The 14804-nt window shown below is 43.5% G+C and overlaps 1 protein-coding gene and 1 pseudogene across 1 annotated transcript in view; both read left to right on the forward strand.

Annotated features, from left to right (window-relative positions):
* Positions 1-74: 74 nt before the first annotated feature.
* Positions 75-14804, forward strand: part of ANAPC5 (anaphase promoting complex subunit 5) — a 45174-nt gene continuing 30444 nt past the window's right edge. Inside the window, exon 1 of the mRNA XM_090257299.1 lies at positions 75-141. The gene's annotated coding sequence lies outside the window, so the exon portion shown is untranslated. The remainder of the gene's footprint in view (positions 142-14804) is intronic.
* LOC149996779 (fucose-1-phosphate guanylyltransferase-like) lies at positions 13028-14660 on the forward strand (annotated as a pseudogene).

Here is a 14804-nt window from a genome sequence, read left to right on the forward strand (position 1 = left end):
CTGTGGCGCAGCCGGGTGGGCGGAGAAAGACTCCATCCGGGCTCCCGCTGCGAAGGGCGGGGCTGGGCGTGGCGGGAGGCCGTCTCCCGGCTACGTTCTTCGTTGCGCTGAGACGGGCATGAGCCGTTCCCTGAGGAACCGGTGAGGCAGGGGTTTGGCTTTAGATCAAGTTCGGGGGGCGGTGAGGACGGGACGGGGCGTCGTAAATCTGAAAACGCCGGTAGGTTTGAAGGCTCTTGTTACAGCCATCAGAGCAGGCCCTCGGTTTTCCTCTAGAGACTTCCGAGCCTCTCCCACTCCACTCGGCGATGTCCTCCCTCGAGGGTCCGGGGAGCAGCGGCCGCCGCGCACGCCACGACGCGGTTTCGAAAAGGCTTTTGAAAACACTTCCACTCACGGTTCTCAAACCCCAGCTGCTCTTGGAGAGCGATGTCCAAGCCAGCCAAGGTCGAGCACAAGGCCGCGTTCGGGTGAGGCCCTGGGAGTGGGCTGGACCCGAACAGAAGAAGTGACGTTGTAAAGGGGTCGGCGCTTTTCCGCCCCCCGGGCTTTCCCGCACGCCTTCCTCGCCCCTCCAGCTCAGCCGGCGTTTAGTTCGATAAGAACGACGTGAAGATGCCGAGTGTCGTCTCACCGGGACCTGAGACTGTCGTGCGCCTTCGTAACGGCTTGGCGTGTCCGTAATGTCTGATGAAAGCGCAAAGACACGCCACTGCCTTGGGCTGGAATGATACTCGTTTTTATTTTTAGCTTATTTTTCCAGCTTCAAGCATGACTCGGGTAACGGAATTTAACTTCTTATCCGGTATAGCCCTGGATTTCCTTCTTTGGAAAAATGCAAAGAAAGCCTTTTATTCACCACGTAGGAGCAGTCACCGAGCTTCAAGTGGAAGAGAAAGTATTCCTGTATTTTTCGCACTAGAAGACGCCCCTGACCATAAGACGCACCTGGGTTTAGAGGAGGAAAACAAGAAAAAAAAGTATTCTGAACCAAATGGTGCACTAAAATATTTAATAAAATATAACAGTATTTCAACCGTGTAAAGTGAACAGCAGTCAACAGCGGTATTGAGAACCATCATCCCTGTCATTAACAAGTGAGGAGCGACTTTAAGGTTCAAGTGCTCTTCTAGTTTTCTGGGATCCCCAAGGACTCATCATCGCTAGTGTCAGGATTTATGAAGCGCAGTTGCTCACAATGACTGATACCATTTCCTTCGCTGTTTTCATATATGATGCTATCTTCAGTTCCACCTAAGGCACTGCTAATGCCACATTTTTTGAATGACCGTACAACGGTTTCATTCTTTGACGGGTCAGGTAATACACATCACAGTCTGTGACGCAATATTTGCTCCATAAGACACATAGACAAGTTGGGGGGGGGTGTGTCTTTTGGAGCAAAAAATACGATAATTCTTCTAATGGTCTAGGCACAAAGAAACTAAAAGTTTGCTGGTGGTACAAAGCCCTATTCTTAATTGGAAAGGAAGCTGGCCAGTCTTCCTCAAGAGTTAATGAAATAGTATCAACGATAAAGTTTTTTAAAAAGTTAATGAATAAGCACATGCAAAGAAGCTCAACTTTATTAGCCATCAGGGAAATGCAAGTCAAAACCACAATTAGATACTACTTCATACCCATTAGGATGGCTAAAACCAAGAAGACATAATAAATGTTGCTGTGAATGTGGAGAAATTGGAACTTTAATACATTGCTGATGGGACTTGAGAACGGTGCAGCTGCTTTGGGAAACAGTCTGGCAGTTCCTCAAAATGTTAAACAGAGAGTTACCATTTTGACCCAGCAATTCCGTTTGTAGGCGTAAACTCAAGAGAAATGAAAACTTAACATCCACCCCCAAACCCCTGTTCGTAACTATTCATAGCAGTATAATTAAAATAGCTCTGAAGTGGAAACAACCCAAATGCCCATTATTTAATGAACAGATAAATAAAATGTGATTCAGCCATACAATGGAATATTGTTTAGCCAAAATAACAATGAAGTACTAAATACATGCTACGATGTGGATGAACCTTGAAAACATGATGCTAAGTGAAGCCATTCATAAAAGGTCTCATATTCTATGATTCTGTTGGTGGCAAGAGGGCACCTAGTGTTAAGACTGGTGGAGTCAGACCAGACCTCAGACCAGCAACTTAAGCAACTGAGTCCTGGCTAAGAAAGAATTCAGAGCCAAGACTCAAATAGAAGAAAACAGTTATTTAGAAAGTCACCGAGTAGAAGTGAGTCTTAGAAGAAATGGACTCAGGAAACAAGTTACAGAGGCAAAAGAAGGGCCCTTGGTGCTCAGGAAAGAGAGAGGCACGGGAAACACACCTGAGGACGGGGGATGGGGAAAGGCTCTAGAGTGCTCCAGTGAGCAGCACTGGGTCCTCAGTCCCAAGGGTGTTTATCTCAGGGGAGGCTCCCAATAGGCTAGTCATCAGCGTCCCAGGTGTGTCCTCTGAGGATCACGGTGTCTAATGATTGGTCAGCACCGTGGAGGCAGGGGTCATTAGCTGATGCAGCTGGTCCTGATGTCAGCCTGGATGCCCTTTGTCTGGATTTGCTGCTGTTCTTGGCCTGGAGCTGAAACAGAACTGAGGCTTAGATGTATTTGATGCAGGTCAGAACCTCATTGTCCTGGGGGCCTAATGCTTCAGGGGTATTCTCTGGCCACCTCGTTTGTTCCCCCTTTAAGGGAGTCTAACCTGCATGGCTAGCAACATGCCAGGGGAGGGAAGTTTACCCTGAAGGTGAGGTCCTTGTTTTCCCAGTTTTGCCCATTGCTGAGAACCTGGGGCTTTCTGCCCTGGTGACGTTCTGTACCTGTCCCATCGTCCTTGCTCTGCTCATGCCTAACTGCCTGCCACAATTTCATATATGTGAAATGTTCAGAATAGGCAAATCCATAGAGGCAGACAAAGTAGCAGTTGCCTAGGGTGTAGGGGACTAGGGGGCAATGGAGTGACTGCTAATGGGCACAGGGTTTCTTTCGGAGGGGTGATGAAAATGTCCTAAAATTGATTGTGATGGTTGCACAACTCTAAATATACAGAAAATTATTAAATTATACAATTTAAATGAGTGAATTGTATGGTATGTGAAGCTTTATCTTCATAAAGCTGTGATAATAATGATTATAATAAAGATACTGGAAAACAACAAAAAATGGTTAGTGCAGAAGGGCGGCAAGAGTAAAACAGAAAAGCCAAGAGTGGGGAGAGATTTAAGTGTTGGAGACCATTTTAAAACGGCAATTCTTGTAGAAGACTTGTCTTATTCTGGGCCTAGAATAAAGCACGCTCCCAGTAAATGTTTGAGTGAATTCTTCCTTATGAGAAGTATACGTTATTTAAAAAATAAGGGAGTAAACAGAATACAGGAGTTCACAATCTCCAAATGCTTGGAATTGGGACCTCCTAAAGACTGAAAGGTGTTTCTGAGCTTACACATCATACTTTTTCAATAATAGAGATGCATTATGTTATCAATTTTTTCCTTTTATACTTTATATAATGACACCCTTTTTCAATTGCGTACTAGTTGTACCAATTGTGGTTCAGGAAAACGTGGTCTGTTTCCTAATGTAGTCATAACAGCCTAATACTTTGTGTTTTAGAGTCAAAGGTATTACCAAGACAGAGGGATGAGTTATTGCAGTTCAGCTACTGGCTCAGGATGTGCTCTGTTTTGTTTTTTTAATCCTTCAGAAAATTATTTTATTGAATTCGCAATGTGCTTAGGTCAATTAAATAATTTCAAAACTTCAAAATTCAAGAAGCAGCAAAACTTTCATTATCTGAAAGTTAAGTTACTGAATAACCTGTTTCTTTCAACATCATGTGTACTCATAAATGACAGGAGGGTAGAAAGCTAGTTAATTTTACTCCAGCAATGGACTCAACAATCATAAATCATAGCAACCTGCTATAATAAGCCATTTCTTATTTTGGAAAATTTCAAACATACATGAAGCAAATAGAAGGGTGTAATGAAGTCCCATGTAGTCATCACCCAGTTTTAACAGTTCTCTACCTTCTATGATTCTTGTCTGCTCTCCAGCACTTGTATCTCTCCACCCACCCACCCACCCCCATCTGCGTGAAATTGCGTTACTGCATTAGTGCATGACGGGTTGCCTAGCTATGAGCCAAAGGAAATATCTGGGAATTGGGTCTGGTTTGCTGTGTTGTGTTTATCGCTGGTTACCTTCACAAATGTAGCTATTTACCCAGAGTAATTCATCTCCTGTGTGGCCATTGCCTGAATTTCATGACTTAAGAGACTAAAGGGATTCTCTAACTATCTTCATTTAACCTGAGTTTGCAAATGCCGAAGTTGTAGGCAGGTCCTAAAATCCACCCACTGGTGACATGAAAAAGAACCTCTTCACCGGAGTGCTTAGGCCAGGTCTTGTCGGAGTCCCAGCTCCCTGACTTCTGCTACAGCAAAAACGGTTTCAACAATCCGTACGGCCGAGGGCGCCGCCTCTGTGGCTGCAGGACACGTGGTTCCACAGCATCATTTGTTTTGGACTCTGGAATTCTCCTGGTTAATTAATTTCACTGACTTGAACATATAACCCTTTTTTGGCCTTAAGTTTCTCCGTCTGTAAAATGGACACAATGATTATTACCTGGTTTTGGCCTTACACATTGCTGAATGGTTGGAGAACGCTGATACCAAAAGTGAAATGGAAACACAACTTTAAACTGGTTTCCAGAGAGTAAAGCAAATAACGTAGGGCCACTTTCTATTTCTCTGAAGTAAGAGGGAGCGCTTTACAGGCTGTTCCCTGCCCCCCATGATCCTCTTCCGTGGGCGAAAGGGGACGAGATTTTCCTTTCATGGCTTGGGAAACTGCGCCACAGAAGTGAGCTCTTGCCCGAGGCTTAGGAAGCTTATGAAGCACTGATGAAAGTTAGAATAGCTGCCCAGCCCCGCGTTTTGCTCACCTGTATTACTCTTCTTCTAATAAAGAGACGGACCTTGCAAAACAAGTTAATTCTTGTACATTAGATCTGCATTTACGGTGTTGGGGTGGTGGGCGGGTGAAATGGGTGAAGGGAGTCAAAGGTACAAACGCAGTTATAAAAGACGTAGGTCGTGGGGGTGTAATGTGCAGCATGGTGACTATAGTTAATAATACTAGATTGCATATTTGAAAATGGCTAAGTACATCTTAAAATTTCTCACAAGAAAAAGAACATAACCCTGTGTGGTGAGGGATGTTGACTAGACGTGTTGTGGCGATCGTTTTGCAGCATATAAAATATTGAATCATGTACTGTGTAGGGAAAAAATGCGAACTTTTAGACCAGGATTCCTCAACTCCAGCACTGGTGACATTGGACCAGCGCTGTGACTCCAGACACCGCAGTCGTTCTGAGGAATCCCAAGTCTAGACCTGCAAGTCGTTCTCCTCAGCCTGCGACCACGCACGTCTTCACCTGGGGGACAGATCTGCCCGCTCATTACCCACTTCCCTTCCACTGCGGCTCCTTTTCCTGGGTGCCCGCCTTGGCATGCGGCACCACACCGGACACCTGGGAGTCATCCTTGACTGTGATTTCTCCCTAAATCCCCTCTCCAGGCACTTCTTTCTTTCTCTTTCTTCCTTTCTTCCTTTCTTTCTCTCTCTCTTTCTCTCTTTCCATATCCAGGCATTTCTGTCCCTACTTTCTGCTCAACTTCAGGCACTTCTTCAACCCCTTGGCTGTGACCCGTGCTCGGGCCACTTCTCACTGCTTCTCTGTTCTTGGTCTTGCCCTCTTCCAATCCATTCTCTACCCTGAAGACAAATTACTTCTCGCTACGTAAGTCTGACCTTGTCTCTTCCTTTTTAAAGTCCTTTGGGGCTTCCCAGTGGCGCCATGATAACATCCCAACTCGTTAGAACAGGGCCTTGCCTGTTCCCTGCTCGCCCCTCCAGCCCCATCTCCCGCGGCCTCGCCTTAGAGCCGCCGCCCTAATCAGACTGAACTGCTTGCAGAGTCCTACGTGGGGCACAGTCTCTCCTGCCCCTGGGCTTTTGCACATGCAACTCCTCTACGAAGGAGCGCTTCACTGGCTTCTTCACCTGGCTGTCGTTAATCAGCTGTTAGGTACCCCCTCTGTATAGTTTTTCCGGGAAGCTTTCCCTGAACCTCCAGTACTGCGTCAGGTGCCCGAATATGTGTATATTACACCCTACACTCATCTGTCTTAGCATTTGTCGCATTGTATTCTAGCTGCTTTTTCTGGGTGGGGGTCGGCTGCTGCCACTTTAAAACTGAGGTACAATTAGGATAGCATAAAATGCACGGATCTTAAGTCCAGTGCTTTATTATTTTTTAAAGATGTATTTATTTTCAGAGAGAGGGGAGGAGAGAGAGGAAGAGAGGGAGAGACACATTGATGCTGGTCACCTCTCGCACACCCCCAACAAGGGGCCTGGCCCGTAACCCAGGCCTGTGCCCTCAATAGGAATCAAGCTGGTGACTCCTTGGTTCATAGGCCGACACTCAATCCACCGAGCCACACCAGCCAGTGCTTAAGTCCAGTGTTTTAGTGAGTACATACACCCACGTAATCACCACCTAAAATAAGACATAAAACATTTCCATCACCCCAGAAAGTTCCCTTGTGTTTCTCTCAGTCAGTACCTCCTCCCACCAGCAAAGGCCCCACTGTATGATTGTTTACTTGTCTGGATAGATTGGAAGCTCCCTGTCTACCTACTTGATATATTTCACAACCTAGCAGATAAGAGGCACTCAGTAAATAGGGGTGCATGAATGAACACATGGAACGTGGATAGAATGGGTAGAAAACTGGAGTGATTGCATTAATTTATTTGGCTATGTTGAGGATTAACATTGCTAACTTTAATAACAATAGTACCTGACACACTGTTTACAGATTTTCTTGGAATAATATTTCCCTTCTGTTCCATAGTTAGCTTCAGTTGTTCTCTTGATGTGACCTGCTTTTCACTCCTGATAAACCTACACACCAAATAACCTTCCAGTTGACAATTTGAGGGACTCCAAACCAAGGGTCTCTGCTTTCATAAATTAAAAAAACCTTATTATTAAATGCTTTCATAGATGTTTGTTAAATGTCATACAGAAGTTATTAGCATATGGGATCAGGTAAAATAAAAGAAAAGTAAGTGTTATTGTACCAAGTCGTTAATGAACAGAGCAGAAAATAGAAGCACCCTCTCTCCCTGGGTTCTTGTCCAGGTTCTGTACCTGTGCTGGTAACGAGAAACTTGTCTATGTCAAAATTTAAGGAAATTTAAGGATTAAGCAGTCCATCCCCAATAACAATTATTAAAGACAAAATTAAAGTTTTGTAATTCTCCATTATTTGAAAGCCCTTGTTTCCCATGAACTTTGAGTGTCACGCTAAAGTGAATAAAATTGTAAAATATTTATTTCACAATGCTAAATGTATATAATATCCCATCAGACAGCTACAGAAATGTGAAAATACGACATTTCAGAGTGGAGTGTCTTTCTTTCAGCAGCACCAAGCAGCTCTCCAGTTTCCAGGGGACCCTGACTGGGTGTCCTGCCATTTTAACTCAATTCTGACACCCTATCCAGAGACAGCATCAGATCCCATAGGTTTAGGGCTCACAAGAGTGTCCCCACCTCAGATGCCAAGTGCAAGTCCAGGTTGTCACCTGGACTTGTGATGAACTGGCTATAAATTGTGGTCCCCACAATCCCCTCCTCTGGTCCAATACTTTGCTAGAGGCTCACAACGCTCAGGAAACCATTTATTTACATTCACTGGTTTATTATAAAGGATATAATAAAGGATACAGATGAAGAACCGGATGAAGAAGTACACAGGGTGAGGTCTGGAAGAGTCCTGAGTGCAGGAGCATCGGTGCTACCCTCCCGGCATGGGCGTGTGTTCACCAACCCAGAATCCCATCAAATCTTGTTCAAGAATTTTTACAGAGTTTAATCTCTAGCTCCACTCGCCTTTCCAGAGACTAGTGGATGGGACTAAAAACTCCAACCCTCTAGTCATTTGGTCTTTCTGGTGACCAGCCCCTTAAGTCACCATATGTCACCTCCAGCATAAACTCAGGTGGTCTTAAAAGGGACTCCTTATGAGCAATAAAATGCACCCTCATCATTCAGGACCAAATTCCAAATATCTGTCTTACTCCACCACACAGACATTCCCCGACAGACATGAGTGATAGCCTCAGTTATCACAGTCAGCATTTGCTTCCAGGCCAACAGGGTATGAAAAGTAGATCAAGTCAGCCTTCCCCAGCCCCTTGAGAACTGCCGGCAGGATCAAGACAGCAGTAAATAAGACTAAGTCTCCTTCCAAAGGTCACAATAAACACATTTATTAAATCTCTAATTGCATGTGGAGCTGTGGCATGCTAAATGATTCACAGAGATAATTAGCTAAACCTTGTCTCTTCTAGCAGTTATAATCCAAGACAGACAGGCTGACGCTCGTTCAAATTTACAGACAAATTGTACAGACACAATGGATTACAAACATGAAGTCAGTGCAAATGAACAAGGGAAACATTCAATGATGGCAATATTCAAATGATTGTGGTAAGGAGAGTTGTTTTGAAAATTTTCCAATTTCAGACTATGCCAGGTAAAAAAGTAGTATTTTTCTCCCTGCTCCACCACCACATCTATTTATAATCATATAAGAACATGGATGTGCTTCATAATTGTTCCCTAAAATGTCAACCTTTTGTCCATCCTTATTCTAAAAACCTTACACCTTCTAGGGTCACGATGCTTGTAGTAACTTTTTATAGATCATGACTTCAAATGGTATTCCCAAACACACATCTGACTGTCTTTGCCAAAATAAAAGTCTTTTCCTCTGAGCACTGTTGGAAAGGTTTTGAGCTCTTTTGACATTGCATTGAATATTTTTTTGTTTCAACTGGCTCAATCCTATTGGATTCTTACCTCTTCTAATTCAGGTAACATTTGATGTAGAATGGCCTCTTTTATTTAACTAGTTAATTATTTCATTATTAACACTTGAAAAAATACTTCTTTGTGAAGTAGGGCAAATCCTAATTCACAGGGAGGAAAGATAAATTTAAGAGAAGAATGCTATATTATTTGAGATATAGCATCTTGTTCAATGACTCACAATTGAAAACTATAAGCATGACCAGTGTATGAAACAGTCATGTTTGATTTTAAATTATGATCTAGTGTATTTTTAATTAATTATGATTAAAATCTTGGCTGGTTTGACTTTCATAGTCTTTCTGAAACAGGATCCTTCTGGGGCAAATGACTAATCCAAATATGCTTGAGCCAAAAAAAAAGGGTGGAAGATATTACCTTGGCTAAACAGGCCAATCTAGCAATATTCCTTTAGGTCGAGCTTAATCTAGTGCTCTCACAATGGGACCAGGGTACAATTTATTTCTCTCCATTTCTCAACTCCACATCCTCCATGTGGGCTCCACTTTCAAGCCAGCTTTCCCACTAATGTCTCCAGATAGTGGCCTCCTGCTCTGAGGCCATGCACTTTCTCATGCCTTTTCAGGGGGAAACAGTTCAAGCAAATATCCAGACGCTCAATCTGATTGGTCTAACTGGGCTCATGTGCTTATTCCTGAGCCAATCACTGTGGTCGAGGAATAGGAGCGTCCATTGGCGGTAAGTGGGGTCCATCCCACACTGCCCCATGGCCGAGAGTTTCCCACCACCTAAAGACAGTTAAGGAAGCAAATCCTTCCCTGAAAGCTTCCTGGAATAATGGTGGTTCCTTCAACACCTTTTATAACAATGTGGATGAGATGCCATAGAAAGTTAACTCTTGTTTTTAATCAATCAGCCTATGGTGAAATTGGTTTTCATGATATGTCCTTTCTTGGCAGTCTCAAGAACCTATCCACGATGTAAAGGGAAGAAATTATGGGTCTCTGTCGCAGGGACATCAGAAAAACAGAGCTCTTGGAATTTGCTCTCTGGGTGTGAACTTCAAGTCCCAAAGCCAAAAGCCAGAACTCCACAACTTAAATGGAAGAAACCACAATTCAAGCCACTCTGCAGGTTATCTTTGAAATGGCCTCAAACGGCTGGCTGAGGAATGTGCACTTTCTAGGTCAGGCCAAGGGGAGCAATCAAAATTGTTAGCAGGCTTAAGTTGGAGGACTAATGTCCTTCTTGATCACCGCTCACTCCTCTGTAAGATCTTCCTTCAAAATATTTCCAGGCACTCCCCCTTTCCTTCCATTTCATTTCTGTCTCTTACAGACAAGTTGTACAAATAACACGTGCTGTCTGTTGAAATGCAGAAAATGCAGATACATACGTACCGTGGACGGAATGTGTTCCCAAAATTTGTATGTTGAAGTCCTCACTTCTAATGTGACTATATTCGGGATAAGACTTTTAGGAGATCATTAAGGTTAAATGAGGTCAGAAGGGTGAGGCCTGAATCCTATGTGATTGGTGGACTTATAAGAAGAGGACAAGAGAACCTTGCGCCCCCATCCCTCTCTTAGGACACAGCAAGGAAGCAGCCATCTGCAAGCCAGGAAGAGGACTGTCACCAGAGCCTGAGTCATCTGGCACCTGATCTTGGACTTGCCAGTGCCCAGAAACTGTGAGAAAATAAATTTATGTTGTTTAAGCCAACAAGTCCATGATATTTTGTTATGGAAAAGATTAATATTATTCCCAAATCTTCCAACCCAGGAAATAACTGCTGTTGACACCATTTCCTTCCAGATTTTCTTTTTCTTCCTCATCCAACAACTGTCTCTGTAGTCCTGTCTAGCTGCTCTCTCAACCTTCCCACTTCTTCCCAAATTACAGCATTTTTACTGGACTTGAAGTGTTTTCCCTGATCAGATTCACCTGAGTCTGCTGCACTTGAGGAATCCTGTCTGATTCCCTCAGCGTGAGGTTGGGAGAGATGTTAGAAATATTCTTGTTCAAATCTCTGCAAGAACATAAAGCCACACTGGTGTTTTTTTGATATAAAATCAAATCACAACACTTTGCATCAATTGAGAAAATGCCTCTCTGAATTAGGGAAAAGTCTGAATTATGATAATTTTGAACGAGACGTGATTTTAGCACATTCAAGTGTGTGCAATAACTCTGAATAGGCCAAACAAAATTAAGGGAAATAGACATTCTTGAAAATTTGATTTTATGAATAGATAAAGATGATTTCCTCTGCTTGCAATAACAAGTTTATGTTTGTATAGTGCTTTATCATTTTCAAAACACATTGCCTTTAGGATTTATTTTGGTCCTCTCCCTCAGAAGTAAAGGAGGCAGCTCCTTGCCATTTTAGAGGTAATAAGAAAGTGAGTGGCTGACGAGGAATAAGGAAAAAATTACTCAGCTTATCCGTTTTTTTTTAAATGTAATAATAACAGCTAACACTTACTATGGTTTACTAAGTCCCAGGCACTGTTCTGAGGACTTTACCTCCATCTTCTTATTTAATCCTTATAATAATCCCTGAGGTCTGTACTATCTTTATTCCCATTTTTATAGACAAGTAAATTAAGGCACAGAGGATTAAGTCACTTGCCCCAAATCCCATGGTAATCAATGGTGGGGCCAGGTTCTGACCCAGGCAGTCTGATTCCAGGGCCCCTCGGCTCACACCAGGCGTCCTGCTGAGGGTGTGGGAGAGACAGCCATCAATGTTTCGGTCCCTTTCTTTCTCCCTCGCTTCCCTGCTCTCTACAGATAAATGGATAAACTCTTACAAAAAGATAAAAGGTAGTGGGCTCACTGCAGATACTTCAGGACAGAGAGTTGTGTTGCATAGGTTGGGAGGTACCTCCTGCAGCCTGGGGGGCCTGGCTCATTTACTTAGAATTGCTGCCCATGCGGTGAGAGAAGATCCCTCCGAGCTGGTGATCCAAATAAATGCAGTCCTTACAGACTGCTGCTTAGTGATGCTGAACTGCACTACATTTGTCCACAGGATTCTGCATTTGCTGACAGCTCGTTTGTAATCGTGACCGTTTTGTTCCCTAAAGTAGGTCGCAAGCCACCCAATATAATGCTCTTTAAAATTGGTTTTTGCCCCATATGGCTGTGCACAGGAAAGGAGGTAGGAAATAAGGAATCTGGGCCCTATTCCGCCACCAAATAGCTGAGTGACCTTGAGGCCTCAGTTTCCTCTTCCTATAGGCCTCAAATTAATTTTGAGAAGATCAGCAGCAAGCGGCACTTATTAGAAAATGCAGATGTTCGCATTTTTTTATTGTGATAAAATTCACATAATACAAAATTTACCATTTTAACCAGTTTAAAGTGTACAGCGGGGGGATGGGTGGGGCAGGGGAGAGCAATGGGGAGAAAATGGGACAACTATAATAGAACAAAAATAAATTAAAAAATAAAAGTATACAGTTCAGTGGCTTTTAGCACATTCGCAATGTTGGTCTGTTATCACCGGTATCTAGTTCCCAAACATTTTCATCTGGATGTGGACTGTCTAGAATAGAAAGTGAAATCCCTGTGCCATATGGTAACTCTATGTTTAGCTTTTTAAGGAACTGCCAAACATTTCCACTGCCGTGAGTAACGGAGGAGTGTTCTGATTTCGCCACATCCTTGCCAGCGTTTGTTATTGTCCATCTTTTTGATTATTGCCGTCCGAGTGGTGTCGAGTCTCATGCTGGTTTTCCCTATTTATGGCTTATCTGTTTGTGAGCTAGGCTGTGGCTTCGGTGACAGCCTGAGCTGACTGTATTTCATTCACCACTATGTCATCAGTCGGTGTCCAGCTAAGTTCCCGGCACATACTGTATGATAACAAAAGTATTTGGTGAATAAAAATGATCGAATCGACAGCCACTGTTATTTTTGTGGAATCCTCCCATACATTTTGCAAAGGCGGGTCACAAACATCCTTAAACATAAAGAAGTTGCTGAGAGGAATGAATTTCGGTGTTGAAGTCCCCAAATCTATTTTTTATTTTGCAAAGTCCTCCCACCGTGACAGCAATGTTGTTTTTAGAAGAATTCTAGGCACGCGTGCAGTGCGGAGCCGCGGGATACCTGGATGTGCAACGCGCTGCGAACAAGGTGCGGGATATGGCCGCTGTAAATGCCCCTCCCGGCGTGTCTCTGCGAGAAGCCACTCAGCGAAAGTTGCGGAGGTTTCAGAACTGACAGGCAAACCCGTGGCAGCTGGAGAATTCTGGGACAATAACAGCAGCTGATGAAAAACAGGAACTCGCTTGTAAGCAACAGCTCTCAGAAAAGCTGAAAACAGGAAGGAGTTACTCCTTGGAGTTCAGCATCATGTTTTTGTTGATCCTGCTGCAGCCAAAATTGGAAATGGAGGATCGACATTTTGTACCCTTCAATGATTGGAAAAGCTATATGGAAATCAATGGAATTTTTTTTCCATCCTATTAATTCACTCTGGTGGCTACACTCAATGCCTTCCAAATGCGAGTGCTCTGGGGAAAATTTTCACTGCTTTACCTTCAGGTAAACCCATTTGTCAGATGTTACCATTAAAACTAGCCATGTACATTGAGTTCCCCTCACATATGAATCCTGGGATTGTGGCTACCTGTGCAGATGATATTGAACTTTATAGTACTGGAGAATCTGAGTTTATAGATTTGACAAGCCCGGCTTGACTGCTTTAGCTCATCCTTCTAGTTTGCCTATAGGTACCACACGTGGAGTATTTGTCTTAGAACGTTCTAACTGTTTAGAATACAGAGACCTCGAAGGCAGGGACTGTGGTCGTTTCCTTCATAAGCCCAGTATAGAAAAGATGTGTCACTGTGATGCTGTGTGTAGACCTGACATTTTTTCTCAACAGGATTTTTTTCTGGGGATGACACACCCTCTCTTAAATTAGAATCTGAGTATGTATATACAGACAGCCTATTTTACCGGATCATGAATCAGCAAAAAACTTACTTGCTTTTTATGAAAAAATAGGCACACTGAACTGTGAAACAGATGCCTATGCAGACTTTCTGCAGGCTTGGGGACCTGGAGCAACTATGGAGTATGCCACAAACACATCAAATGTCACGAAAGAAGAGTCAGAGTTGGTAGACATTTGGCAGAAAATATTTCACCTTCTTAAAGGAACCTCACTCAACAGTGTTGTTCTTAATAACTCCAAATTTTATCCCATGGGAGCAACTGAGGAATATTTGTTCCCTTTACTGCAGATAGCAGCTGGAAGTCAGATCTCGGTTTACAGTCCACAGCTTTTAGCATCTTCCCAGCGACACCAGAACGCTCTGGTAACACATCCTGCATCATTCAAAGTATATTGGAGTCGAGATGTTCTGAGTCCACTGGTTCAGTTGCGGAGGACCCCAGACTGGGGCCGGATGTTTCAGTTGGAGAAAACGGCATTATTAGTGGTTCTTATATCGTAACCACAGCTGTTCTCCCTGCATATTCTTTTGTGTGTCCCTTAAGCTTGAAGAAGAACGGACTCTTCAAGGATTCAACTCTGGCATTTGGAGTGCAAGACAACTCGAAAAAGAATGTTAAAAAGCTGTCAGATGTCAAGTCACTTCAATTCTTTGGCGTCTGTTTCCTGTCGTGCTTAGATATTTGGAATCTGGAAGTTACAGAGACACTCCTTTCTGGAAACAAGACGTGTCAGAGTTGGTGGAGTGCGTGTATTTTCCCGGGTTGCCCGTCCTTGAGTGATTCAGTCACAACACCCACAAAGATGTCAGGTGCTGTACAGAACGAGCCAGCATTCGGCCTGAAAAACCGCAAGCTGCCGTCCGTCGAAGAAACGCTTGTCTACAAACATGTAGAAGACATGGT

The sequence above is a fragment of the Furipterus horrens genome, unplaced genomic scaffold, assembly GCF_987537825.1.
Source record: "Furipterus horrens unplaced genomic scaffold, mFurHor1.1.pri manual_scaffold_11, whole genome shotgun sequence".
In the NCBI taxonomy this organism is placed as follows: domain Eukaryota; kingdom Metazoa; phylum Chordata; class Mammalia; order Chiroptera; family Furipteridae; genus Furipterus; species Furipterus horrens.